This window comes from Alligator mississippiensis, chromosome 4 (genome assembly GCF_030867095.1).
Source record: "Alligator mississippiensis isolate rAllMis1 chromosome 4, rAllMis1, whole genome shotgun sequence".
Classification (NCBI taxonomy): domain Eukaryota; kingdom Metazoa; phylum Chordata; order Crocodylia; family Alligatoridae; genus Alligator; species Alligator mississippiensis.
In genome coordinates, this window is record NC_081827.1 from 162,176,861 (window position 1) to 162,202,134 (window position 25,274).

General features: G+C 50.5%; 1 protein-coding gene and 1 long non-coding RNA gene across 5 annotated transcripts in view; one reads left to right on the forward strand and one right to left on the reverse strand.

Moving 5' to 3' along the window:
- Positions 1 to 3,141: 3,141 nt before the first annotated feature.
- LOC132250323 (uncharacterized) lies at positions 3,142 to 9,033 on the reverse strand. The gene is made up of 2 exons (XR_009461999.1): positions 8,612 to 9,033; positions 3,142 to 7,775 (listed from the first exon to the last, which is right to left on the reverse strand). It is a non-coding gene; the product is annotated as an uncharacterized LOC132250323 (long non-coding RNA).
- Positions 9,034 to 9,327: 294 nt separating this feature from the next.
- STAT3 (signal transducer and activator of transcription 3) overlaps positions 9,328 to 25,274 on the forward strand; it is a 36,506-nt gene continuing 20,559 nt past the window's right edge. For 3 of the 4 annotated variants that reach the window (XM_019476311.2, XM_059726912.1, XM_006264562.4), the window contains exon 1: positions 9,329 to 9,436. The gene's annotated coding sequence lies outside the window, so the exon portion shown is untranslated. Of the gene's footprint in view, positions 9,437 to 25,274 lie in introns of all 4 variants that reach the window. The other variant, XM_059726913.1, reaches the window with a different exon arrangement.

Sequence of the window (25,274 nt, forward strand, 5' to 3'; positions counted from 1 at the left end):
GGAATTAACTGAGAATGTGAACCCCAAATTGGGGGTTGGACCAAGGGACTGCGATTGGGTTAGGGAAGGGCAGCAGGTGCATGCATGGGGGCGCAGGGGAGTGGGCGCGCTTATTGTAATGGGTGCGCAGTTTCTTAATGTGGTTTAGGGTATGTGATGGAAAGTTTATGCTAGGTGACATATATATAACTATATATATATAACTATATATATGTATGTATGTATGTAGGTTTAAAAAAAAATCCCAATTTCACCAGGGCCAGCGCTGAGGAGGGTACAGACTGCTTTGGGAACCTCATGTACCTTCCAAGGTCATGTCTGGATTCTGACCACAGCCAGGTATAAGGGCAGAGGCAGGTACAGCTTAGGGTGGGAAGATGGGATACTTGGCTGGTGGCTTTCCTGTAAATCAGCCAACAGCTATGCTGCACCCACAGGGAGTCTCCTGAGACAGGTCTAGTAATGCTCAGTACACAGGAGAGTGAAAGAACCACGCCAGCTCCTTTCTGAGCTGGGGGAATACTTCTCCATGCAAGCACAGCCATTTGAAGCCAAGGCGCTGAGCTCATGATGTGTTCCCTGAGCTCCCTGCTCATGACGCGAGTTGCAAACGGGAGACCCGAGTGATGTTCAATTCTGGTCACAGCAGTGTTTCTAGAGCAGCCTCTGCCTGAGCTGAAGGCGTTTAGGATGTGAACAGTGAAAGCATTGGCTGTAAAGCCTTTGAGTTTAGTGCACAAATGTCTGAAGGGCAAGTGTCTGGAGATTTGGACTGGGGAGCAACTGCAGAGCTGGGGGGAAGCTCAGGGCTAAGATAGTAAGGAGCAGTGGAGGTTGGGAATGAGGTCTCTGGGCTGACAGGGAGGTGCTAAGATAGCAGGGGGCTGCAGGTCAGGGCTGAAAGGCACAAGCAGAGCTATGCGTATAGGGAGCCCACAGCTGAAATAGCAGGAGGCTTTTTTGTTGGGACCATAGGCATGGTCAGAGAGGAACTGCATTTAATGTGCCTGCTCCTTCCCCAGCTTTGCTGGGGCTGGCTGCACCTCCCGTTGTGTGTACATTTGCACAGTCTCCCCTCCACCCTCCCTCAGCTGGAAGCATCTGTCCCAGATCCTCTCAGGCTGTGCAAGAGTCCTGAGCAGAGCCATTGCAGGAGCAGCAGATGGCAAGTGTCTTGTCTGGCCTAGAGGGTATCACATATGCTGCTTGCTTCAGTCCTCAATGCTGACAAACAGAGATCCTGGTTGATACTGAGCACCTGGATGCTGCCCCCCAGGGAGTGTGGGATGCAGGAAGCAAAAGCAGCCCAGCTGAGTCTCTGGAGCTAGAGGGGAAGGGCATGGGGATGCTGATTTGGAGCTGGAGGACTCTGTGCCCTGCACCCACCCCCAGAGAAGCTGGGTGCCATGCAGCACACACTGCAGGAGAGGCAGGGTGGACTGCTGGGCCATTTGTGGCTGTTGGGATTGCTGGGGAGCAGCTCAGCTGAAGCTGTTGTTGCTAAATAAACCAGCCAGGGTATTTTTAGCTCCATTGAAAAACACAGGAGAAAACAAAGCAGCCCCATAGTTTAGCTGACAGTGACAGACAAGCCAGCTCAGGAGGAGAAAAGGGGAAGGCTTCCAGGCTGCAAGAGCAGGACCAGCCCTGAGAACTATTGGAAAAGCAGGTGCAGCCAGGAGAGCGACAGCATCATCTGTTCCTAGGGCATGCAGATGATGCAAGGGCTGTCTGTGGGTTCCAGTGAGGAGAGCTGAGAAACATCAGGCTCCTGCCAGGAACACAAGAGATTGGATCCAAGCGACAGTTGCTTCCTCCCAAAGACAAGCTGCCTATTTCTAGTTCCCCTGTCTCACTGCACAATAGCTGAGATGTACCAAGTGCAATCTGTTGTGTTCCTCCCATTGTTTCTTTCACAAGCAGACGAAGGCTGTGCATTTCCTTGTACGCTCAAGCTTCCAGAGCGGCTGCTGTTCTGAATGTTGCACTTGAAGTGACTTCCAAGGCTTTCAGAGCTGCCTGGGTTTAGGTACCCTGCAGCAGGCTCCCAGCAACACAGTATCATCTGTAAAATGGGGATGATGACACTGCCCAGTCAGACAGGGAGGTGGGCTGGGGGCATATTCTAAGATGCACCTTCAGCGCTCAGGGTTGTCTCACCCCAGTCGCACTTGGTTAAGCACGCCACTGATTCATTAACTAGGATTCTGAGTCTTTCTAAGAGCCACAGGCCCTTGGAGGGAGGTCTTTCCTCAAGGGAGACACAAAGAGAGCAGCAATGTAGTACCAAGGTGTAAAGTGAAGGAGCTGAAGTGAAAGAAATGGGTGAAATGTAATAGGTCAAAGTGGGGTCATGCACAAGTGAATTATAATGAGAATTTCTTCAGTAAGCTGGGAGCTCATCGCTTGGAAGTGACAGGGAAAGAAAGACTTAGGTGTGTTAGTCAGTCAGTTGCAGGATGACTGTGAGCCACCAACATGACGTGACTGAGAAACAGGCAAGGGGAAACCTGCAGAGCAACAGACAAGGTATTCCCAGCAGTGCCCAAGGCTGCTTACAAATGTTCAGTCCAAGGCATGATGGAATCCGATTTGTCGTCCCCACAAATTGTACCTCCTGTGATGCCATGCCTACTCATGGCCTATGATTATGAAATCAGGGATCAGTCCCAATGGCATCCTATTGTCAGTGTAGGGGGAGCCTGGGATCATGATCCCGGGCTCCCCATGGAACCAGCAAATAGCAAGCCAAGCTGGGTGCCCAGTGCTCCTGAGGCTGTGAACACTGATCATGTGCATGAATGTGTGACCGGCGTGCTACTTAAGATAAGATGTGATTAACTAGTTAATTACATCTTAAGTGTTATGTCTGCCAGGAGCCTGAGAAGTGTCAGTGCTAGGGCAGCAGGGCCTGGGGAGATCACACGTGGAATGCAGCACACCTGGCCACCTGGCATGAAAGAGAAATGCAGCCTGGAACAGGTGTGGAAAAGAGCTGCTAGGAATGAGCAGGGAGCCACAGGGAGAGAGATGAAGGACCAGATTCCATCCCACCTATTGGTCACACAACTGGGCGTAGACACCTAAACAGGGATCTGTCCTACCCTGCTCAAATCCTGAAAATCCATCAGTGCATCTGGCTTTGTAACACAGTATGATTTTATGCTTATGATTCTGAGTCATTGAAAACAATGAAGAGGTGATGAATACATCCCACTTGGGTGTGTTTTTTCAGGGACTCTGGCAGAGTGGAACAGAATGGCACTTAAGTGCCTAAATCTATTTACATGCTTAATAAATTGCATAGAATCTGGCCCTGAACTTCAGTTCACATGGTAATCCACAGGTGAGATGGAAACACAGGAAGTACCCAAGATAGTTTTTAAGCTACCTAACTGGTGTGGGTACTGATAATGGGGCAGGTGCAACAGCACAGGGGTCAGCAAAACCTGTCTGGGATCTGGGGTAAATCTTCAGGTGTTCAATCCCTGCTGAACCAGGATTAAACACCTGGATTAAACTGAGATTAAATTGCTACAGCTCCACTGCTATTGGGACCTGAGCTAGATAGTTTAAAGGGTATGTTTATATGAACTGCAGTCACACCTTTGGATTGCAATGTAGATGCACCCTTAAAGAGGTGGGCAATGCAAAAGCTGAAAGAGGATGTGATTGTCATTTATAAATACATCCCTCATGGGGCATAAACACCAGGGAAGGAATAAAACAAAGGGAGAGAAACTGGTGATTAATACATTGGGGCCTGAACAAGGTTCTTGTGCATTGAGCAGAGAGGCTCTGGAACCCCCTCCCCACTCCAACCTCCAGCCCAGTGAGACTCATGGGATGGGGAACCTAAGTGGTTTTAAGATGGAGTTTGCCCAGTTTGTGAATGGGATACTGTAATGGAGTTGCCTGTGACAGCAGGGGGCTAGCCTGGATGACCTGGCCAGGTCCTTCTAGTGCTGTGCTTCTACCTGAGCACAGAATGATAGACATTGATGGACACCATACTAAGTGAGACCTGGCATGCATGGGTGGCCAAAGTATACCTTCCCAGTCAGTCCTGGAGGCTCATGCTCCTTGTGATTTATCACCCTTCAGGGAACACATAGGGCTGCTATGGCTGGGGAGGGCCTCAAGTGTGTCAGCTGTGCAGCCTGCCAGGGTAGGGCAGAGAGAAGCTGGGGTTAAGGCAGCTTAGAAGGGAATGCGTTGAGCTCAGCACGCAACTGGGGCAAGGGAGTCCAGGCTAGCTTTATTCCAAATATATATTTTTGTTCTTTAACAGTAGTAGATTCTCCATGCTGTGGCACCTGCTAATGAAAACCAGGGGCTCTTTGTAAGAGGGATAGTCTGGCCCAGTTATAAGGTATATGCTGGAGGCCAGGGCAAAGGTCTCTAGCCTAGCTCATGTATGGGGTTGGATGAATTGATGACTGTTCCTCCAGGTCTTATAATCTATGGCTGCTGGAATGCAGTGGAAACTAGCAAGGCTCTTGCAAGTAGAACATACCTAGCTTTCCCAGTACTAGCCAAATTACACAGAAGTCTCTAACCTACCTGTAACAGTGGGCAGTCTCACCTTTTAAGTAGGGCAGCCAGCCCTGGGATAGGAGCCCAGCTGTAAAGGATAAACTGGGAATTAAAAGCCCAAGCAGGGAGAGGGCAAGCAGCTCAAGTTGGGGGAAGGAACAGCTGATGGGTAGATAACAGACTGAAACCCAGAATAGTGCACTTCTGGGAAGTGCTAGTTACAGGGCCCTCTCTTGCTGCCTGGAGAAAGGTTGACAGTTTGATTTACTTATTTATTTGTTTGTTGGTCTAAGGATTAATGCATCTGTGATGAGGAATGACTGAGGGGAGCAAAGCCAGGCAGCAGGGCCACAGGCACTCAAGCCTGTTTGAGGATTATTGTTTGGACTGGCTGAGACACTCCTAAGGGGGCAATGCCTCCTGCACAGCAAGAGGTGCAATGCCTTGCTTCCACTACTGCAGAGTCATACCCCGTGTGAATACCTCCTCCCTAGCCTCCATGGCACTCAATGAGTCGCCCACATCTCATGGCCTTTGCTGAGCAGCCCTGTACGTCACAGGCAGGCCAGCAATCCCTGAGACCACTAAAAGCAACAGCCAGGGCAGGAGAGTCATCTCTGCTTTGGGGGCACCAGGCTGCCAGTTACGCTGATATAGAGACATAGTTAGACCTATTAGTCTGAAGTTAAGTAGAGGGTGGGGTATGTTTATACTTTATAGACTAACCAGCATAGATATGTGTGTATGTATACATACAGGGGCAGATCCAGAAGGGTGCACTTGTACCTGCTTTGATTTCTGGTCCACCCAAAGCTTAAAACCAAGTGCCTGGCAATGGCAGCAGCATTTCTAGTCAGGTAGTGCTGAGGGAGTTACTTGACTGCATATCTTATCATCATGTACCTGATCCCCTCTAACCTCTACACCCCACAGGTATTAATGACCCTCTTTTCTTTTTAGTGGTCTTGATGTTCCACCAACCAAGGTAGCCTGTGTCTTGCAATTGTGCTGTCTGTTAGCTGTTCCTGGTCAGGAAACCCCTATTTCACAAAACCTGCAGACTGCTTGTTTTTAACTCCATTCCAATGAAGTTATATATTTTTTTTGCTTCAAACTTCAACTGAATAGTACAGCCTAGGCCCCTAGCATAGTAGTAAAGCTTCTTGGGTGTTTATACATGTGCTCTGGGAGTGGGGGGAGGTGTTTTAATTAGAGCTGCTCCAAGAGCCACTCTAATTAACATGCCCTGAACATCTCGTATATCAGCATCCCGATGCTGAAAAATGTTGGCAGGGGCACTTCAAAGCGTGTCGAACAAGCTTTAGTTACAATGCCCCCCCCACCGTTTTTCAGCATGCGGATGCTAATACACAAGATGCTGGAGTCTGCTGGAGCATAGTAATTGCCATGCTCCAGCAGACTCAATTAATCGAGTCTGCTCTGATGCACTGTAATTACAATACATAGGAGCAGCCTGCACATGTATAGGTGCCCCTAGTTTCTTTTTAACTAGAGAAAAATGTATTGTTTTTATATGAGGTGATGGACCTCACCGCACCCTCTTCTTCAAAATCCTAGGTCTGCCCCAATATGCATGTGTGTGTATGTATATGCATGTGTGGACACGTCTATGTATGTATATACAATATATATGTGTATGTAAGTATGTATGTATGTGTATATGCATCTATGTGTATGTGTGTATATGCCGTTGTGCATGTGTTTGTGTGACCTGTTTGTATATGTATGTATGTGCATGTGAACAGGTGTGTATACATATGTGTAGGTATGTGTGCATATGTGTGCGTACGTGTGTATGCATCTATATATGTTCATACATATGTATATGCATGCATTTAAGTATGTGCATGTCTATATGTGTGTGTCTATGCATGCATGTACGGCTACGTGTATGTGTGCATGTATACATGTGTGTGCATGTGTATATGAGAAGATGCAAACACTATGTCTATGGTTCTGTGTCCTTTCCTGAAACCTGTACATGACTTTCATTGACCTGACAAAAGCATTTGATACAGTCAATTGGGAAGGCCTTTGGAAGATCATGGCAAAATTTAGATGCCCGGAGAAATTCATTGCAATGGTTTGGCAGTGCCATGATGGCATGCTTGCTCTTGTTGTGGATGCCGGTGAGTCATCTGAGCCAATGGAGTTGAGCAGGGCAGTGTGTTAGCCCCAATCCTCTTCAGTATGATTTTCTCTGCTGTGCTTACAGATGCCGTTCGTGACTGTGATGCTCTGATTGACATCAGATACTGGACTGATAGCAAGATCTTCAATCTAAGGAGACTACAGGTGAAAACAAACTTACAGGAAGTGACTGTGATCTTCTGTTTGCTAATGACTGTTCCATGAATACCAAATCTGAGTCTGACATGCAGTGAAGTATGGACTACTTCTGTCGTCTTAGTGTTGATTGTGAGACCAAATCTCACAAGCTGAAGAGAAGTGATACACCAACCTGCACCAGGAAAGCCATGTGTAGAGTCTACCATCACAATGAATAGCCAAATCCTCCAGGCAGTGGACAAATTCACTTATCTCAGAAGTACACTGTCACATATGCTTCACATCACTGATGAAACAAATGCCAGAATTGCTAAAGCAACCATGGCCTTCAGCGACTACATGTAAATGTGTGGGAGTCCAGAGGCATCGGTCAACAAACAAAACTGAAGATCTACAGAGCCATTATGTTGCCAATCCTGATGTATGCATGCAAAACTTGGATGATGTACAGATGCCATGCTATGAAGCTGAATTACTTTCACATGGGCTGTCTGAGGAAACTGATGAGGATAAGATGGCAAGACAAGGTCCCAGACACTGAGGTTCTTACATGGGCAGCCATTCTAAGCATCCACATTCTGTTGATGAAATTACAGTTGAGATGGGCTAGCTGTGTTGCCAGGATATCAGATGAGCAACTGCCAAAGATCTTTCACAGTGAGCTGAAGGAGGGAAAGAGCTCTCCAGAACAAATGCTTCAAGGACTCCCTCAAGTCATCCTTGAAACATTTCAACATTGACCCAAAATCTTGGGAAGATTTTGCTCATGATCGTTCCACCTGGTGAAGCCTCGTCCATACTGGAGCTACTGTCTATGAGCGGAGAACTGCTGAGGCAGAAAAGTGCAAACAGCGTAAATCTCACAACAGCAGCAAGCAACCCAAAGGGGCATCTCTTGCTCAGTCTGCCATAGACCAGTGTTTCTCAACCTGTGGGTCACAAGAATGTATGAAAGAGTCACAAACAAACCTTAAAAATGGATTAATGAACTTTTTAAAATGGATTCTCCATTAAAGGAGAAAAACATGGGGAAACGGTGGCTTTTCCCCTGCAGGCTGGAGGAGTTCTAGCCTGCAAGGGGCTGTTTGGATCCCACCTCCCCTTTGCCCTACACACTGAAGGGCTGGGGCCTGGGGGTAGTGGGTCAGGAGTGAGGGGCAGTGGGTTGGGACTGGCCATCAATGTTTACAAATGGGCCCTGGTACAAAAAAGTTGAGAACCACTGGCATAGACCGTTCTAAGCACAAATTGGCCTGATCAGCCATTCACGTGTTCACAGAAACCAAACCAACCAGTGATGTCTTGGTCATTTTCAAATTCAAAGGATGAACAGCAACAAGTGTGTATGTGTGAGTATGCATATGTGTATGTACAGACATATGTGTATGTCTACACGTGTGTATACATGTGTACTTAGCTCTCTATTGGCGAAACATGGACTTCTTATGCTAAGGAAAAAAGAAAACAAGTTTCCATCTTTGATGTCTCTGTTGTATCCTGGGCATAACATGGCATGACAAAATCTCCAACTTGGCTGTTCTGGAATGGGGCAAGATGCCCAGTATGTTCATGGACCCGAGGCAAATGCCTCTGTTGGTTAGGGCATGTGAATCGTATGAGCCATTGCGGCACGTGTGTATTACATCCCCCCCGCCCCCGCCCACCCAGGTAGCCTGTCTGCATTTTACCAGCTAGGTTCTTTCTCCCCCACCCCCAACCTGTCTCTCACCTATTGTCCCCCATTCCCACCTATATTTTCACAGACCTGCATTTTGCATATTGGCTCCTGTTCTACCCAGGGGAGCAGACACACACCAGCAGAGCAGACTCGCTCTATGCCTGAAGAAGGGTGCTTGGGCCTGGCAGGTTGCAAAGAACAGTTGGTCTGATAAAAGAGATCACATCTACCCAGAGAAACTTGTCCGCCTATGTGTAAATGTGTGCGCGCGTGCGCAGGTGTATATTTGTGTGCGTGTGCATGTGTACACGTGTGTATATGCATGTGCGTGTGTGGGTCCACACCCCCGTGCAGGTCAACGGGATGGGTGGGACCAGCGCGGCGGGATGAGCCGCAGCATCCCAGGGCGCGGGGTGAGGGGCTCTACGTGCCCCCCGCCCCCGCTTGGCTCGGCTGCTCTGGCCCTTTAAGAGGCGGCAGCAGAAACAGCCCCGGCTGCGCTGACGTCAGAGTGCTGCCCGGAACTCAGCTGAGTTTCCAGCACAGAAGTTCCCGGCAGTCGCCGTTCCGCCCGCCGCGAGCCCTGGCCTCTCCTTTCCACTGGCTCGGCCGCGCGGTGGGAGGTGCGTCCCCCACCCGGAACAGCCGCCAGGGGGCACGCGCCGGCGCCTTCCTGATTAATGAAAGAACCAGGAGGGACTGGAGGCGCTGATTGGCTGGGGAGGCCCGTCCCCCGCGAATCCTGAGCTCACCCGGGAAGCCATTGGCTAGGACGATTGTGACGTTAGGGTCGAGGGGGCGGGGCTATTAGAGTGGCAGGTCTCGCGTCATCCGCGGAGGGATCAGATCCCCGCTTGCCGCAGGGAGCCGGAGCCGCCGTCCCCGGCCCGGCCCGGGAGCCCTTCCCCGCAGGTGAGCCGAGCCGAGCCTGGCCTCCGGGGGGGCAGTGCCCGGGGTGCTGGGGCACGAGTGGGTGCCCCTTCCAGGGGGCTTTGGCAGCCGCTGGGCGTGGGTGCTGGGTGGCATGCAGGGTGGCTTGGAGCATTTCCAGGCTCCCGGCCCAGGGGAGCCAGGCCTGTGGGCCCTGCAGAAAGTGAGGGCTGTGGTTGGCAGATTTAAATGCCCTGGAGCTAGGAAATCTGGTGGTGATGCCTGTGGCAACCGGATCTGGTCCCCTCTCGCACATCCGTCACGTCTTGTATCAGGTCATCTGGGACGCTGGCATGGTGCAGCTGCATTTGTGGTTGGCAGGAATCGGGTGCCGCCACCATTAGGGAGCTCTGTCTGTGCCAGTGCTTGTGCCATCTCTTGTCCCTGGATCTGGGCAGGGGCCCGAGGAGGAAGGTTGCACATGGGGTACAGGCAGATGCACCTGTTGCCATTGCTGGGTGTCAGTGGAGAGCCTTCCTTGTGAATCTTGGCTTCCAGGCCTTTGCGGACTCTATCTTGGTGCTCTTCCTCCTGAGCTGCTCTCAGGCTCCTTGCAGCCTTTCCAGGCTTTGAAATTGCTGGTTGGATTATGACCCTGCTGAGAGTTGTTTATGATGACCCAGCCAGTGTCTGTTTGCACAGCAGTTTCAGTAAAACAGGGTGTTTCATGTCTACAAAACTTCACTGCCAGCACTCCCAAATTGCCAATCCCCTGCACTGTTTGGAGTCCAGTAGCATGGATAGCTGAGGCTGAAGAGAGTTTTTAGAAAACCCTATTCCCAGTAGCATGGATCTTGAAAAGCTTCTTTTTTTTTTTTTTTCTAACAACGGTGTTTATGTTTGTAGTTCAGATAACCTGGCTCAAGAAAAGAGTCATCAGTTTCGTTTTTGTTGTTAGTCAGTTTCCAATTTCTAGCTCTCCCTCAGTAGACAATCCTGTGGCATTAATTAGTACCGCAAGCACTGCGGAGGAGAGAAGCCTCCCATTGTTCTACTGCCTGCAGATGTGCCAGTCCTCTCCGAGAATTGGGCAGAACGTTGCCATTGCTTCTAAAGGGCGTGGGATCAGAAACTTTAAGAGGAGAAATGAATGCCCCCACCTGGCATTTCTTTTGCAAAAGAGATTTGTTTCCTTCTCACACCTAATAAAATTATTATAAGTTTGAGCTTGGCAGGAGTTGTTATTGGGGTGGACTGGTTGCTGCTGACAAAAATGTCTGTAAAGATTAAAACTATAAGGTCTTGTGTGTCCTGCAAATATCATCTCTTCTATGCAAGCAGGAGTATAAAATGGCCTTGTTTAATTCAGTGAACATACTTCTATTGCTGAATGCATTTTTAAAATGTAACACTAAGAGACTTGAGTCTAAAATGCCTTTTCAGAGCAGGAATCTATGGATAAATGTAGGAAAAATTCAAGAAACCAAAACATCAGGATTATTAGTTTATATTGGATCCTGGGATTTAGTTCCCAAGCAGATGTGTGTACTTCTCAGAGTTTTAACCATGAAATGATCCTTATCCCACAAATTTAGAAATGACTGAGGACAAGGATTTCTATTAGAGCACCTAAAGAACACAGAGCATAAGCTGCAGAACCGTTCCTTACAGGCATTGGTCCAATACCAGATCTTAGATTAAAATTGCTGTGATATTGAGTTTACTTGTAATGAAGACTGAAAACCAGAAACTTGTGGTTCTGTGTTTGGTCAAACCAAGGTTGGTGAACTGATTCGTGTTTCTGAGACAGGTGTGAACTCTGGCTTGCATATTTTCCTGTTGCTTGATGCAACTGCTCCAAAGTCTTCCGGTTAGAGAGAGTCTCTTGTGCAACATGGGCTTCATTGCCTGGACCAGACAGTGGTTTTGTAGTAGTTTATATAAAGAGAACTGACTGGTGTTATAAGTAAAACTCAAGGTCTCCGTTTCACATCAGTAGGTAGTAATACAGAGCAGCTGTGCCAGAGGTTACCTAAGTATTTCCCAGGGCCTTTTAGTCACTGTATCTGTATCACATAATCTTCAATGCAACTTGCCCACCACTTTATAGAAGAGTGATATGCCCAGGGTCATAAAAAGGATCCGTGACAAAGTAAGGAATTGAACCGTAGCCTTCCAAGCTTCAGGCTAGTGCTTTCTACATTGGTTCTGGTACTGCTGAGCTGAGCACCATTATGTCTGAGAATTGCATAAAGACATGTGGCTAACATCTGTCATGTATGCATTCTTTCACCTCCCAAGGGGGAGAAGTGTGTGGGATGTTCTAGCTTTGCACTTGTATATATGTGTACATGTATGCATGTTACAGCGCATAGGACCAAAAAAGGGCACTTGAAACAGACAGTAGAAGGTCCTGGGGGAGTTTGCCATGTAGTCTCTCACTAGCAACCAGAGATCTTCTGAGTGCATGGATGTACTTTTAACCTTTAGTGCCAGAGTGAATGCACCAACCACTGTCTTCATCCTGGAACTGTAGTTGGTCTTTTGACTAGGCTAGCCTGGCCTTGGTCTCTAAGAGCCTTGAAGGTAAGGATTGAGACCCTGAATGTGGTTTGGAATTCTCTGGGAAGCCAATGCCAGGTGCAGAGATCGGGTATGACAGTTTCTGCAGAAGAGAAGGGCTGCAGCCTCTGTACTTGTTGAAGTATCCCAAGCCCTGCAGGACTTTTGCACATGGCTGCAGTTCTGACAAGAGGTGATGAAGGTGTGAATAACTGAGGCCAGGTTCCTGTCTCCTTCTATGGAATGGAGTCTCCCAGCCAGCTGGAGAGGGTAGAAGTTGTTGCTTTTGCATGCTGTTATGGGAGGGAGAGCTCAGGGTTGGTAAGGATCCTGGAAGCATACTTGAGCCAGAGATGGAGGTGACCAATGGGCTGCATATCTTTTACTGAAGGAGACTGTATTCTTGTGGCAAACTTTTTCCTATGCCTCTCTGTCTTCCTCTTTCTGAAACTGGTGCCTTCACTGCCTCACTTTCTCCACCTCCAGGGCTGGTTTTCTTGGAAAACCAAAGAAACGGAGCCAAACTCTTGTATTAAACTGCCCTTGCAGAACCTGTTCGCCTGTTTTTTGAGTAACTTTTTGAGAAGGATAATTTGGGGTTATTTCAGTCCTGCTAGATGTGGGCAAATAGAACTTTGTCCCTGGGCTGGTGAAGTTGCACCAATACAGTGCAGTCTTGCACCATCTCTCTCTTGCAAGATGAATCTTTCAAGGAACCTCTCCTTGGGCATTTGCATCAAGTGGTGGTGACAGTGACACTCCTGTTGCGAGTTGGCCTCCAGGGTTGTCAGTACAATTGCACGACCAGCCAAACAGCCTTCATCTGCTTGGTGTTCACACTAGCAGAACAGGAATATTCGCGGTCCTCTCTGAAAACAAGGTCCTTTCCTGGAAGTGCCTGGTCATCCTGACTGCTTGCCATGTAATTCTGCATGGGTTCATTGCAAGGCCTCCAATTCTCCATCCCCATACGTTGAAGTGCAGATGATGCTGCAGGAGTTCTCATCAGCATTTCTAGGGCAAAGGTTGTTTGCAGGTAGTACCTCTTGGGGAAAATCAACCTTGTTTGCTTGTTACAGTGTCCTGTGTAATTGCTGTCACAGCAGCCTAGCTGGCAACTGAGCATTTAAACTTCAAGGCTGGACAACAGATGTCTTGAGTATAACTCTTTTAAATGTTGCCCCTGCCGCTAGCTCTTACTCCAGAATATATACAGACTTCAGTAACTTCACCCCCGGCTTGCCCCGCCATAGCTGGCACTAGGTCGTGGTACCGATTTGTGTTTATAACTGCCCTGGAGCTTGGCTCATGTGATGGCTTTGAATGGCCTCAGATCATTGTAGACAAGCAGAAGAGGCGGCCCTGGCTGCTGGGTTTCAACTGCAAGGCACTAGGAAAATATCCTTAACTTGGCTAGCTGGTTAGGAAGGAGCTGGCTTGTCCATTAAGGCTGCAGGAATACAGGTATCAGTTACTTGTGTGTATTTATAAGGCAGTGGTACCAGGAAGCTTTTTTTTATCTGACCCTGGCAATGATCTGCATTACCAGAGCGCTGACCCTTTCTTCCAGAGCAGCTAAAGAATAACAGCATAAACACTACCCCAAGGTTCAACAGCTCCATCTCACACCTCAGGAAAGTGTATGCTTATTTAGTCTCACACTTGTGGGATGCTGGCAACATTGGAACAGAGCCAGAAGGCAACCAGAGATGAAAGGAAAGGCTAACCACAGAGAGACATGAGGCAAGCAGAGCTGGAAAGCTTTAGCCCTTAGTTCTTGAAGACAAGGCCAGGGAGAACTGGGTAAGACAGAGAGCTCTGCCACAGCACCAGGGTTAGTTAGAAACAAGTGTTACTGCTGCTAGAGATGTGACTTTGGTAAGAGGCAGATGGACTCTTCCTTCGCTCCCTTGGGCCTGTCTGTGTTGTGGGTTTGGGCAGCTCTGGTGCAGTGTATCCACAAGACAGATGGCATCAGTGCCAGTAGCTGAGCTCCCACTGTGAAAGGGGAAAGCCCTGACATTTCATGTTCTGGTCTGGCTCCTGGCGAGTTGCCCCCTGCTCAGAGCTCCTGTTGTGTTCTCCCATCCATCCTAGTTTGCAAAGAGTTAATTTGGCTTAAAACATCCTAAATCCTTTCCTCCCCCTTGAAGATAAGATAGGTGAATGACTGTGAGCTTAGCATTGCTTCAGCTGGCTTCACACCACTGCATTGAGAGACCAGCCCTGAGTTCTAATGCTACCAAGTAGCTTGGAGGAGCATTTATAATGGGCCACTGCTGCCACAGCAGCTCCCAGAAGCCTCTGCCAAGTGAGAACCCTGATGTTTCATAGATTCATAGATGTTAGGGTTGGAAGGGACCTCAATAGATCACCGAGTCCGACCCCCTGCATAGGCAGGAAAGAGTGCTGGGTTCAGATGACCCCAGTCAGATGCCCATCTAACCTCCTCTTGAAGACCCCCAGGGTAGGGGAGAGCACCACCTCCCTTGGGAGCCCATTCCAGATTTTGGCCACTCTAACTGTGAAGAAGTTCTTCCTAATGTCCAGTCTAAATCTGCTCTCTGCTAGCTTGTGGCCATTATTTCTTGTAACCCCCAGGGGTACCTTGGTGAATAAATACTCACCAAATCCCTTCTGTGCCCCCATGATGAATTTATAGGCAGCCACAAGGTCGCCTCTCAACCTTCTCTTGCGGAGGCTGAAGAGGTCCAGGTGCCCCAGCCTCTCCTCATAGGGCTTGGCCTGCAAGCCCTTAACCATACGAGTGGTCCTTCTCTGGGCCCTCTCCAGGTTATCCACATCTCTCTTGAAGTGCGGCGCCCAAAACTGCACGCAGTATTCCAACTGCGGTCTGACCAGCGCCCGATAGAGGGGCAGTATCACCTCCTTGGTTCTATTTCAGAACCTTTTTTTCTGGACCTTTTCAGCCTCCGCAAGAGAAGGTTGAGAAGCGACCTTGTGGCCGCCTATAAGTTCATCACAGGGGCACAGGAGGGAATTGGTGAGTACTTATTCACCAAGGCGCCCCCGGGGGTTACAAGAAATAATGGCAACAAGCTAGCAGAGAGCAGATTTAGATTGGACATTAGGAAGAACTTCTTCACAGTTCGAGTGGCCAGGGTCTGGAACGGGCTCTCAGGGGAGGTGGTGCTCTCCCCTACCCTGGGGGTCTTCAAGAGGAGGTTAGATGAGCATCTAGCTGGGGTCATATAGACCCAGCATTCTTTCCTGCTTATGCAGGGGGTCGGACTCGATGATCTATTGAGGTCCCTTCCGATCCTAACATCTATGAATCTATTTGTCATGCACCTGCTGATGCATGATAAAGTGCCATTAGCTTTTCTGATGACTTCATCACACTGACGACTCATGTTCATCTTGGAGTCCACTAGGACTCCAAGATCCCTTTCAGCTTCCGTGCTACGGAGCAGGTCATTTCCTAGGCAGTAGGTATGCTGGACATTTTTCCTCCCTAAGTGCAGCACTTCGCATTTCTCCTTGTTAAATCGCATTCTATTGTTTTCTGCCCATTTGTCCAACCTGTCCAGGTCTGCCTGTAGTTGTTCCCTGCCCTCCAGTGTGTCCACTTCTCCCCAGAGTTTTGTATCATCCACAACCTTGGACAGTGTACACTTCACTCCCTCATCCAAGTCACTGATGAAGACATTGAAGAGTATCGGTCCAAGGACCGAGCCCTGCAGGACCCCACTGCCCACGTCCTTCCAGGTGTATACCGACCCATCCACCACCACTTTCTGGGTGCGACCCTCTAGCCAATTTGCCACCCACTGGACTGTGTAATCATCCAAGCTGGGTGCTGGCCCAGTGGAGAACAAAAGCAAGCTCTTTGGGCAGAAACTTTCAAAAGGCAAGGCAGAACAGGTGCATGACATGGACAAGAAGGGGGACGGGGCAACAGAACTAGAGATCCTCTCATCCTAGGCTGGCTGGGTGTGCAGGTTTTGGCCTATTACCAGCAGTTGCCCCTCCAGAAGACTGAGGCTGGCTCACCCCTGACCATGTGGACCTGGTCTGTGGTGGTGTTGATCAGATGGCTTTCCGTGATTCTTCATGGGATTCTTGCTTTGTGGAAAGCCATTTGTGGTGGGGTGAGACATTGCTCCTGCCCTGTTTCCAAGGAGTTGGTTTAACAGGACGTGTGGTATCACCCATAGCTTAGATCAGAGGTTCCCAAACTTCTTCTTATTGCATACCCCTTTCCAGATTTACCAGCTGCCCGCATACCCCTACCAGCATTCAGTTTATATTTTAACCCCTTAAATGCCAGTTAGAATGAAAACTAGCCACTTGCCCGTCAAGAATGATGTGGGGGAGCCCTGCCCCCCACCCCCATCCGGGCCTGCTCCCCCTTCCTGCTGCCTGGGGTCTGGGCCCACTCACCCCCTCCCCGCCACAGACCTGACGTGGGGGAGGATCAGGCTGAAGGGTGGGGAGAAGCTGGACTGCCGTGGCTGGGGGGGGTTGGGAGGGAGCAGTGGGCCTGGGCTGACCCAGTGGTGACAGGGGACAGGAGGAGCGGGCTCGGGGCCCACACGATGGAGTGGGGGGGAGGAGGAGTGGGCCTGCGTCAGAGGCGGGGAGGAGGCCTGCACCTTCCCTCCCCCAGCTACTGCTGCCATGGGCCATGTTGGGTGGCACCTGCTGTTTTTCCCCTCCCCCTGCAGCGGCCGGCTTTCCCCCCACTTGGGCCTCCCCCCCCACATTACCTGCAGGGAGCAGAGCCAGCCTGCTCCTCCGCTTTGGCCCGTGTGTCCCCATCACCATGGTGCGCGGGCTGCCTTCTGTCAGACCACTTCGTTACGCTCTGGTTGGCTGTTTGTCAGAGCATGAATAAAGCATTACAGACAGACAGACATAGGCTTTTATAATATTAGAATTAAATCAGCCATTACCCAATTTCTCCCACATACCCCGCTCTCCCTTCCCCTGAGACGTCTTGCGTACTGCCATTTGGGAACCCCTAGCCTAGATCTGTGCAGTTGCTGTTACAGAAGCATGGGAGCATTCTCCACTTAAGGATTAGTTTGGCATCCCATCTGGTAACTACTTGAGGAAGTGAAAAGCCCCCAACCTAGCCTAGACATGGTCATCCCACTGGAGCATGGGGGAGTTGCTTTCAGATTCATAATGATTCCAGGATTGGTACAGGCACATTGTTCATAAATTGTCCCATGCACTTTCGATTACAGCTAGGAATGACAGGCTTGGGTTGTGAACTTAGTGATGCTGGATCCTGTCTCAGGCTCGGGGGGAAATTCCTCCTGTGAAAAGCCTTTTCTCATGCTGTGGTCTCTGAAAATGAGTACAGAACTTGTGCCTAGAACTGCCCTGTGGCCGGCTGTTTCGGGAAGCTGCTTTCCAATTCTCTTTCTGTTTTGATTACTGTAGGAACCAGTTGGACTGGGGTGCAGCCAGTGCTGCGAGTTCGGCTGGACTCATGAGATGGTCTTTTGAGGCTTCCCACTATTGTAAACAGCAACCTGTGCCTCAGTTGAGATGGATTGAAATGATCTTGGGATTGGTTTACAACTTATCTTGGGCCTGTCTACTCTGTGCCCCAGCAGGGCCATGCCTCAGCTTGCCCCACCCAACCACCCCTTACTCGTGTGCCTCAAACCTAGAGACACTGCAGTGGAGCCAACCCAGGGACATCCCTGGGTGAGTGCACTTGAGACCTCGGTCAGGTGACTGTACTTGAGAAGCTTGTATGTGTCCATAGGGAGGGGTCCCTAGAGAAGCTGCACTGCAGCAGTTCTGGTTTCAGAGCAGGCATGGGTGTGTAGGGCATGTCTGGGGTCCTATCAGCAATGTGTGGAATTGCCCTTAGCAGACCTGCTGTCAGTAGTCAAACCACCCCTTCCTTCCCTGCTGTAACTCATGAAGTAAATGAGAAGCCTGGTTTTCCCCCTGCTCAGGCATGGCTGCCGTTTGCATTAGAGGGTTGAGGTTTTTAGTAATTTGGTGGAGGTACTAATGAGAAGCTGTATCACTAGCTCAAGACCTCCACAGGGATGGCCTGTTGTGTAGGGGCCAGCTGCTTGGGTGACATTGGCTGCTTCTTTTTATTTCTGGTTTCAAGAGAGATGTCTCTTCTCTCTTTCTCCTTGCCCCCCCCCCCGCCCAGGTGTCAGTTGCCCGAAAGAGTTCCTTGATCACCCGAAGAGCGGGGCCACCTGGAGGGGTGCAAAGGGGAGAGGAAGCCTTGGAACATGGGTGCAAGTCAAAGCATCTGTCTGATGGGGCATCAGTCAGGAGATGATGCTAAGTGTTCCCAGGACTCGAGTGCACTTGGTGCAAGTTTAAGGTTCAAGCCACTGGAGCTCATGCATGTGTTCCACTGTGCCACAGGAGTCTTGCCTGAAGTGGCGCTCCCTCCAGCAGCCACACTATGGCTGTGCCCACCCTAAAGAATGTGATCTAAATGCTGCCCTGGTCACAGCCATGTGGGCTGTTGGCAGCAATCGCAGTGTGGTGTCGCAGCCGAGTTGTACCAGTGTGCCGTGGGCTTTGCTGCCTCTAATGCCTGCTGGGGTGAAGGGAGCCTGGGAAGATGGGATACCCACACAGAAGAGAGTTACAGTGTCACAAGGGTGAAAGCTCCAGGTGTGTGAGGAGTAGCAGAGGTTATGTGGAAATATGCAGGGTCAGGGCATCAGCAACAATTTGTGCTAGACAGATGGCAGGGCTGGAGCTGTTGTTTATGGGGGGCTGTCTTCCCTGAGACTCGAGGAGAAGTGGAGACTGAGCGGCAAGCTGTTTTGGTGGCCGAACCACTGGTGCAAGAGCAGGGAGAGGAAGGCTGTGGGATGTAGCAAGGCCCTGTGGAAGCTGACATGGCCACATGCCAAGAGGGAGCCTCAGCCTGTTTATGGCAGTTTCCTATTTCAGGAAGCTTCATGCCCCAGGGGTGGGTGGAAGGCCACGCAACAGTGTCCTTGTGGGAGACCTTCCAGGCAGTACCAGCACTTGGCAGGATGGCACACTAGGTGGGTGGAAAGTTGGCACAATTCAGGTACAAATCCATTCCTGCAAGACTGTGTGGAAAGAGGCCTGGGGAGGCCCAATGGAAGCCTTCTACTGACATCAGAGGGTCATTGCTTAGCAGCAAGTACACCTACCCACTAGATCAGTGGGTCTGAACCTTTTGCAGTTGACGTACCCCTTGGTCTCAGAGTGAGACTTCACGTACCCCCTTTCAATGGGAAATGTAATTGTAGACAATGTATGAAATATATCTTGCATACCCCTTGATGAAGCTTTACATACCCCCTGGGGGTACATGTACCCCTGGTTCAGAACCGCTGCCCTAGATGAAAGGGACTGCAAGTGCTATTAGCAGCACAGCATGGGGAGGCAGCAGGGTTTGGCTGGCTGTGGTATGTGAGGGGTGGGAAGGAAGCCTGAGTTGCTGGATATCCTTCAAGGACCTGCCCCTTCCTTGGTTTGTGGCTTGATTTCCCCAATCTATAACCTGGAGTGAATCGGATAAGCCTTTACTGGAAGCACTGAATGAAGTGAAAGTTTAGGCTAGATATTAGGAAAAACTTTCTTACCAGGAGGTTAGTAAAGCACTGGTAAGGGTTACCCAGAGGGGTGGTGGAAGCTTCCATTCTTGGAGGTTTTTGTCTAGACAGAGCCTTGGTTTGGATGATCTAACTGGGGCTGGTACAACCCCCTGCTCAAAGCAGGACTTGATGACCTCCCGAGGTGCCTTCCAACCTGAATTTTCTATGATTTGGTGATTTCCCCACATCAGCAGAGGTCCTGATTTTTTTCTGTTTAAATATAGCAAATTCTCTGCTTTCTCTCCTTCCTCCCCCCCCCCCCCAATCCACAGTTTTCCATACTTAAAATGAAACACCAGTGTGTGTGTGTGTGTGTGTGTGTGTGTGCACATCAGTCAAACACAAGGTTTTATTGATATATTTACAATTTTAAAGCAATTTGGAATCCTACCAGTGCCTCAATCATTGTAATAAAATAAATACTAAATACCTGTATATTTTGGTATTTGTATACATGCACATGGTGCCCCCTGCTCTTCCCAGCCCCAAGCAGCCCCTTGCAGGCTGAACTCTGCCAGCCTTCAAGGGGAAAACCATGGTTTCCCAGGTCTTTCTCCTTCAAAAGAGAAAAAACACTTCTTCCCATGATTTATCCTTTTAAAGGAAGAAATCCATGTCTTTCTGTGGCAAATGGAAAACCTGGATCCCTGATCATCAGGGATCTGGGTTTTCTGTCTCCCACAGAAAAATGGAGAAAATCATGAATTCCCTGTTTTTATCAGAGAAAACACAAAGAAATCAGTGGATTCTCTGCTTTTGCGAAGAGCTGTTGCAGGCTGGCACAGTTCCAGCCTGCAAGAGCTGATTGCAGAAAGGGCGAGAGACCCCCCAGTCTTGCCTAGAGTTGGAAGGGCAGTGCCTGAGCCTCTGAGTCAGCCAAGGCTTGGGCTCAGGCTTGGGCTTACCCTTCACCCCCGGAGCCTGGAGGTAAGTGGGGCTTGGGGGTTGTGTGGCAGAGCTGGGGGAAGGTGGTTGGGGGCTGAGGGAGTCGGGGGGCGTGCCAGGCACAGCCAGCCCTAGGTGGCACACTGCAGCGGCTCCCTGGCCTCCACCTCAGCCTGCTCCCAGCAGCAAGGCCGGGGGAGAGGTGAGGGCAGGGGTGCCCATCTGCAGGTTGCACACACGCTGACCAGCTGGGGGGAGTTTGCACACAGTGGCCACCACCGCACCACCTCTGCCACGCTCCACACTGCCTTCCCATGACCGGCCACACAGCTTTGTGGGCAAGTGGCACAGCAGCAGCTGCTGCCTGTGAGCCCCCCTGTCTGCTGGCGCAGCTCCTAAGACAAGCGGCAGTGAGGGATGGTAGTGGTGGTGCTTGCGTGCTGCCCAGCTGACTGGCGGGGGTGAGGGTTTTCAGACACGGCGGCTGGCACCACCTTGCACCATCACTGCTACTTGTCTACAGAGCCAGGCCCACAGACCAGGGGGCTTGCACGCAGCGGCTGCCTCTGTGCGCACATGGCTGTATAGGCAAGTGGCAGTGGTGGTGGCTGCTGTGTGCAAGCCCCCTGCCCTCCACCCAGCCAGCACACAACTGCCACAGCCACCACCGCGCGCTGCCCGGAGCCATGCAGCCAACTGCACGGCACAAGCGGTAGTGCAGTGGCAACTGCTGCATGGAAGCCCCTCCCCAGCCGGCCGGGCAGCACATGCACGGCTTGTGTACAGTGGCTACCACCACTGCCGTGCCCCACGCCACTTGCCCTCAAAGCTGTGCAGACAGCCATGAGAAGGCAGCACAGGGCGCAGTGGTAGAGTTGCGGCGGCAGCCACTGTGTGCAAACCCCCTGTCAGGCCGACTGGCATGTGTGCAGCCTGCAGAAGGGTACCCCTGTCCTCGCCCCCTGGTCCTGCTCCTGGGAGTGGGCACAGAAGTATGCTCCCCACTTTTTTGATCTGCCCCCCCAGCACCTTCCCTTTCACCTGCCTGCCCCACCCCCTTCCTACCACACACAGTTACCTGCTGGGGTGGGTGTCAGTGTCTGTGTGTCCGTCTGAATGTCTGTGCGTGTGTGTGTGGGGCTGTTTTGGGGGAGTGAGGGGCATCAGGAGGGCTGAGGATGCTGTGGGGTCAGAGTGAGGGGCACCAGCAGCACTGGTGGGGGGGCTTTATTTTTAATCATGGATTTCGAGTTTTTAATTGGAGAATTTGCCATTTTTAATAAGAGAGTTTGTGGTTTTTATTTATTTTTATTTTTTTAAATTGGAGAAAACCACGATCCCTGCTGATCATCAGTACAGCCTTTTCCCTCTCCAAATCCAAACCAGAGAGGGAGGGGGGAGCCACACCTGGGCAAAAAGGAAGGCTCAGTTTTGACTTCATTACAGTGCTCTGCTGATTAGTTTGCTTGGTTTCATTAAGGAGCAGGACTCAGGGGATCTGGGTTCTGGCCTCGCCACAGGCTTGCTGTTAAACCCAGGGCACATCACTTGGTGCAGATTTCTTCCTTGGGCATCTCCATTGTCTAAATGCCCCAGTTTAACTGCCCAGCTTGTCCAGCTCTGAGGTGCCGTGTGTCAGGCAGTAGCATTATGCCCTTTTAAATTTCAAGAGCTTTAAAAATTAGTTGGAGAGGGCTGGCAGGATCCCAGCCCCTGTTGTGCCAAAGAGGAAGATGTCCTGTGTTTTGTTTTGTTTTTTTATTAAAGCTTTGGTTTCATAAGTTGCTCTGTCTCCTTGCTAGGCCTGCTTGGCTTCTGTTTTTAAAATAGCAGTGTAAAAGCAGCTGTCCTCATTTTCCTGCATGGGATTTGTGCCGGCTTGCAAACAGCTCCCGCCCCTACGCCACACTTTGTGCTAAGCTATTCTCTGTGTCCAGGTTTGGAGCAGGCTTGTTTGCTGCTTTGACTGCAGCAGCTCTGTGTGACAAGTACCAGGTGTCCTCATTGTGCTCGGTAGGAGGTTGCTGTAACCTTCTATCAAAATATCCCCCACCCTCCCCAGCCCCTCATTTCTCAGCCCCAGGAGTCATTTAAAGCTTTCTTTTGAATTCCTTCATGCTAGTTTTTGGTTTTCCAGGGTTTTCCCCTTGGTTACTCATCATCCCAGCCTGATTGTCTTGATACAGACCCATGTCAGTGGGGAGGACTGTCTTCAGTGGGGTGACCTGAGTGCATGGCCAGGGGCACAGAGAATGGTTCCCTATCTGCTCGGTTGCATGGGGTTGTCTGCAGGTTTGTCCCAAGAGCAGGATGCTTTTGGGATGCCTGGTACGCCTCACTCTTTGCCCACATGCTGACCTTTTTTTTGCGGAGTTGTCAATGTCAGCCAGACTTGAAGCATCATCCCCCAACCTCGCCCCCAGCTTCATGTGTGGAAGAAGGACCTGACTTGCTCCTAGCTCTTTCACATCTGACCTGACTCTTCTGAAGTAGCACCTGTGAACAAGCCAACTTGAGTGCCTGTGGGCAAGGGATCTTCTATGCCAGGGGTGGGCAAAATGTCGCCCAGGGGCTGGATGAGGCCTGCCAGGCCATTCTATCTGGCCCGCAGGGCCCCTAAAAAATTTAGAAAATTAATATTTATCTGCCCTGGGCTGCCTGTCATGCAGCCCTCGATGGGTTGCCAAAACTCAGTAAGTGGCCCTTTGCCCAAAATAATTGCCCGCTGGTGTCAAAATGGCCCCTTTCCTCTGTACAGCTCCCCAAGCAGCCAGTGTGAGCCGGGCTGAACTGAAGCTGCTGTCTCCCCAGTCAGTTTTAGTTTGATTCCCATTGACACCAAAGTCACGAACCAGAGAGTTATTTCTTCCTTGTTTCTGTTGTTTCCTGGTAGTCCCCGCCTCCTCGACTTACTGTAAATTGTGCAGTTCATTCCCTGCCCTTCTGGAGGGAAACCAGACGCTAGCATGGAGGCAGGCTGTGGGTAGGAGGTGGCAGCACTTGGCTCCAGGGCAGTTGTGTAGCTGGCAGCATCCAGAGGGTGGACAGCCTGCCTTCACGGAGGGTGGGAGACTACATTAAATGCTTTGTGTAGTATGGGTAGGGAGAACAGCGCCCAGCAGGTGTGGCAAGGCATGGTGACTCTTGGGTGTTGCCTGCATTGTGCAGGTGTTTGTGTGCCAAATAGCCTGGTGATGGGCAGAGCGTGAGAGCAGAACAGACCAGAATTGGGGAGTGCAGCTTGAGCTGGGGCCTCTTCTGGCTGGCTGGTTAACCCCTGTGTTGCTAAGCTCTGGGAAGCCTTGCTGGTGGAGACAGCATCACTATTTCATAGCTGGTACCCGTGCTGGCCAGAAAGTAAGGGTGCATGTACATGTGCACGTGTGTGTATGTGATCCCGTCTCTGAAGGCAGGCGGAGCTCAGCACAGAGCTGGCACAGTTCGACTCTGCAAGCCTACGGGAAGACTCCTTGTGTTTACAACAGGTGACCCGGCTGAGTGACTCATGGGTGTTCGTTAGGCATGTGCCAAAGCACCTGCCTGAGTTATTTAAATACTGGTGTCCTCTTAGGTTCAGTGTTGGTGCATATACAAAGGTGCCCCTTTGAGAGTCTCTCTCTCTTTTCTCCCCACCCCTCAACCCAGAACTGCCCCTGAAGGAATCCATGTGCCCTTCTGGGATGAAATCCACCCCATGCTAGGCCACACATGCCGCAAAACCCAGTAATCTCAAGTGCCACATGACCTTGAAGCTGCCCTGTTCCCCCTTTGTGAATAGATGCATTCGTTTTGTTGCCTTTCTAGGAAGACTGGCAAGATCTGTCATCAGTCTTGGTTAGGAGGCGTTCCTACTGTAGCCACTTCGGGGCAGATGAACCCTTTGCTGCTAAATAGTTTAATTGGAGGAGTCTTGCTCTTATCTCCACATCTAAGAACAAAACTTATGATTGTTTGCGAAAGCTCCCCCTGGCTGGGTGGGGGGGTGGGGCAGGGAGGTGCTGCATGTGAAACTTTTTTCTGACACCCAAGTTTGTCTGGATTTTGAGTTGACCATGGTGTGAAAGGCCATGGGGGTTGTGGGTGCTGTCAGTTACCCCCTGTGCTTGCTTGCTGCTCTTTGCAGCTGATCCAGGGGTTGTAGTGATGGGTTTGACAAAGGCAGCTCAGCGTGAGGTTACATCACGTCACGTCAAAGCCTGGGCAGCCACAGAAGTGTGTGGGGCGTACAGATGGACATGTGTCTGGCAGAGGGAAACTGCAGCAATTGTGAGAACTTGCCTTTTATGAGGACAAAAATAAATACGCTTTCCCCCAGGTTCTCTGCCCTCCCCGCCATGATGTGGTTTTCATCTGTGGTTCAGTGCTCTCAGACCTGTGACGATAGCAGTGTTTCACTGTGAACTCCCAGTGTAAGCTATGGCTTACCTGAGGGAAGCCCATTACCTGTGGGTGCTGCTTTAGCACAAGGTATTTCAGGGGGAAGGATAGAAATCAGCACAGGCCCTGGGTTTCTTTGAGCTGGAACCAGCCAGACACTTAATTGCACCCTGCCCCATTGAGCCTTTGCAGTGGCTTTGCTGGGGGTATATGCCCCGTGTCTGCAAGCACAGGTAGTTCTCTCCCTGTCCAGCAAAGCATGTGGACCTGGGCCCACTATCTGGACTGGGGTGCTGTGGCTGAAGGGCCTGGCTGAATTGGGAGCCTAGGAACTAAAATAAAAGACTTAACTGACTCATTTCCAAGCTGTGCCCCCCACCCCAAGGAAGAGCAGTGGAGGCTGCAGGTGCTGAGCACCTCTTGAGTCTGCACCCATTTGTAATGAGGGTGCTTGGGCTTCTTTTAGA